This window comes from Cyprinodon variegatus, unplaced genomic scaffold (assembly GCF_000732505.1).
Source record: "Cyprinodon variegatus isolate N-32 unplaced genomic scaffold, C_variegatus-1.0 Scaffold472, whole genome shotgun sequence".
Classification (NCBI taxonomy): domain Eukaryota; kingdom Metazoa; phylum Chordata; class Actinopteri; order Cyprinodontiformes; family Cyprinodontidae; genus Cyprinodon; species Cyprinodon variegatus.
In genome coordinates this window covers 552,557-555,990 of record NW_015150925.1, presented here as the reverse complement: position 1 = coordinate 555,990, position 3,434 = coordinate 552,557, and positions in this window count along the sequence as shown.

Sequence of the window (3,434 nt, the reverse complement as noted above, 5' to 3'; positions counted from 1 at the left end):
GAATTGGGGTTAAGTGCCTTGCTTAAGTGCACATCAGCAGATGGCCGCTCACACTGAGCCTGGTTCTGCTGGAGGTTTCTTCCTGTTCAAAGGGAGTTTTTCCTCTCCACTGTCGCTACAAGCATGCTTAGTGTGAGGGATTGCTGAAGAGTCAATGAGTCGATGCAATCAGCTGGTTTTCCTTAGATAGAAAACTGGATGACTGACTGGATGATCTGGTGAACTGGAAAGTCACCTGAGATGACATGATGTGAATTGGAGCTATAGAAATAAACTGAATAGACTAAATGAATGTTCAGCTTGAAGCCACTCTAACAGGGCAACCCTGCTTACAGTCTCAGATCTCTGCTAACATTGTTTTATCAGTTAAACCTCCTGCAGCCTTTATGGGTTATAGTTACAGCTGCAGGCTTCTGACATCATTATTCATACATTTCTTCTTTAGCTTCAACAAAATCTTAATGATACAAAAATCCTTTTTAACATTTAATGAAAAAGGATCTGATTGAAAACATTTCTATGAAATGAAGGTTTAACAGACATTATAAAACATCAACTTTCACTTTAGTTTATTTCATCAGCTCCTATTTTCATCATGTCATCTCAGGCCTCTTTATAGATCCAGATCATCCAGTTTCTAAGGAAAACCAGCTGATTGCATCCAGCCCATGACTTTACAGCAATCCCTCACATGCATCATCTGTGGCGTTGATTAGCTGATGGCTGTTTGTAGATTAAAGCATTAGATTCTGTCCCAGGTTAAATAGCCTCCCAGGAGCTTCAGATGGACCAAGGACGGCATCATGAGGTCTTAGAACCATGAGGAGGAAGGATTTACGTAGTTCTCATGCGATGTAACATCCGGCGCCTCGTCGCTAAGCACCATCCTAGCAGCACGCCTGTAGAGATGGCAGACTAGATGTCATCCGTCCTGATGGGGTTCAGCAGAGCGCAGGTTTCACTACATCCTAAACTTCTCCTTAGCCAGAGGAGCTGAAGGCAGATTTCAGCCTCCATGGCTTTATTCAGGCTAACTAAACCTTCGTCTGGTTCAACAGTCAGAGAGGTGTTTCAGATTTTTACCTTAGACCAATGAATCACAAATGTATTCCATCACAAGTTGTTTTAGTATCAGACCGAGTCAGCAATGCTAAGGTAGCTACAGTAGCTAATTAGCTCATGTGATTTGTTCCTGCAATGGATGACAGATGAGTGTGTCCTCCACTCACTTCCTCTGAACCAGCAACCCTCAGACTAGGGGTGCACCGATTGCAGGTTTCTGGCCGATCATCGATTCCCGATCTTTAAAATGCCTGACATGCAAGGTTTCACTCTTATATGACTGAAAGGCAGTAATCAGTTCCTGTGAAACCATAAAAATATCTGACATTACTACATTATTGCTGTCAACTATCAATCAAAGCTAAGAGCAAAGATTTTCAGATCTTTGCAGATCTGGGGAAAATACCGCTTTCTAATTGTCAGCCAATCACCAATCTCCCAGCATTAAGGAAATGGAGGCCAATAAATCAGCCGGCCGATAAGTTGCCGCACCCCGACTTTAGACGTCCTTCATGGCGGTGGAGAAAGACCTGACGGTAGTCATTACTGAGTGAAGCTCCTCCAATGTATCTCAATGTCACAGTAGTCATGGTGGGTCTGAAAGACATCATTGTCCTCAGTGTCCTGCGCATGTTTACTGCGATGGCAGCTAGAGGGCGCTGCATTCACCTTGTTTTCACATCTCATCTTAGCTCCTTATCCAGGTTTGCTCTGTATGCAGACGATACACAGATGATTATTAAAGGAGAAAAAGAACGAAGGTTAAATCTGGGAACAGGTTATAATTACTGATATGAAGGTAAACATGTTAGAAACATCTCATCTGTGACACGATCCCAACCCAGCAGTTTTTCACTAAAGAAACATTTTTCAGTCTTTTAGCTGAATGTCTTCTCTATAAATACGAACTATTTGAATCCAGTGAAATACCTGCTGCAGCGAGCTGTACAAAAAAATACATGGTTATAGTTGGGTTCAGTTATTAAAACGTTCCTGCTCTCCTCAAATTATTATTATTATTTTATTTAAAAGAAGAAAAACAGATCTTAATTAAATTTTTGGGTTTATATATTATGTCCCATTTTCTGTTCTTGAAGACTCTCTGATGTCTTTGGATGTAAAGAAGGACAAAGCCGTGTGTCTATATGTATATATATGTGATATTAAATGTATATAAAGATCAAAGGATGATACTTTAGTTCTGGAACAGCAGACAAATCCAAGATTCACCATCTAGAGATGTATTTCTATAAGTTTGTGAATAAGTTTTGGATGATTTTTTTTGTTCTTTTCTTACTTGGTTTGACTGGAATACTTTGCTTATGATGTTGTTCCACAAACATGAAGACCTGTTTGCTATTTTAAATGTTTGAAATAAATACTTCTCAGTTATTTTCAGTTCTAGTTTCAGTTCTTCTTGGTTCCATCATTACTGGACCATCCACCCACTCCACCCTCCTACATGTAGGGGTCCCAGGAGCCCGCCCCAGTGGGGGAGGGAAATGAGTATTTGGACAACCTGCTATTTTCCAAGTGATTTATTTGTTTGATACAGCTGCAAATCAGTATTTGAACATCTGTCTATCAGCTAGAATTCTGACCCTCAAAGACCGGTTAGTCTGTCTCCATTTATTCTCCTAAACTAGATGCACCTGTCTGAGGTGGTTAGCTGCATAAAGACACCTGCCCCCCCCACAATCAGTTAGAATCCAACTAGCATGGCCCAGACCAAAGAGCTGTCCAGAGACACCACAGACTAAACTGTCCTCCTCCACCAGGCTGGAAAGGCTGCAGGGAAATAAAATTATAAATTAGAAAATGGAAGACGCTAAACATGAATGTCAATCTCCCTCAGACTGGAGCTCCATGCAGGATCTCACCTGGTGGGGCCTCACTGATCCTAAGAAAGGGGAGGAGCTGCTCAATGGCCTGGAAATAGCTAGATAGACCACTGTTTCCATGGTTACTGTTGGTTACACACTAAGGCGTCACGGTTTGAAATCATGCATGGAAGGTATCCTCTGCTTAAAGCAGCACATGCCAGGATCTGGATGATCCAGAGGAGTCAGGGGAGAAAGTCATGTGATCAGATGAGACCAACATAGAACTTTTTGATCATAATTCCTCTAACCATGTTTAGAGAAAGAAGAATAGTTAGTAGGATCCCAAACAACACCATCTCTACTGTGAAGCATGGGGGTGGTAGCATCATGCTGTGGGGGTGCTTTTCTAAGGAGAGAATGACCGAGGTCATGCATTGCCAGATTCTGGGGAACAACCTCCTCCCCTCAGTTAGAGCATTGAAGATGGGTGGAGGCTGGGTCTTCCAGCGTCACAATGAGCCGAAGCACACAGCCAAGATAGGAGGAGCG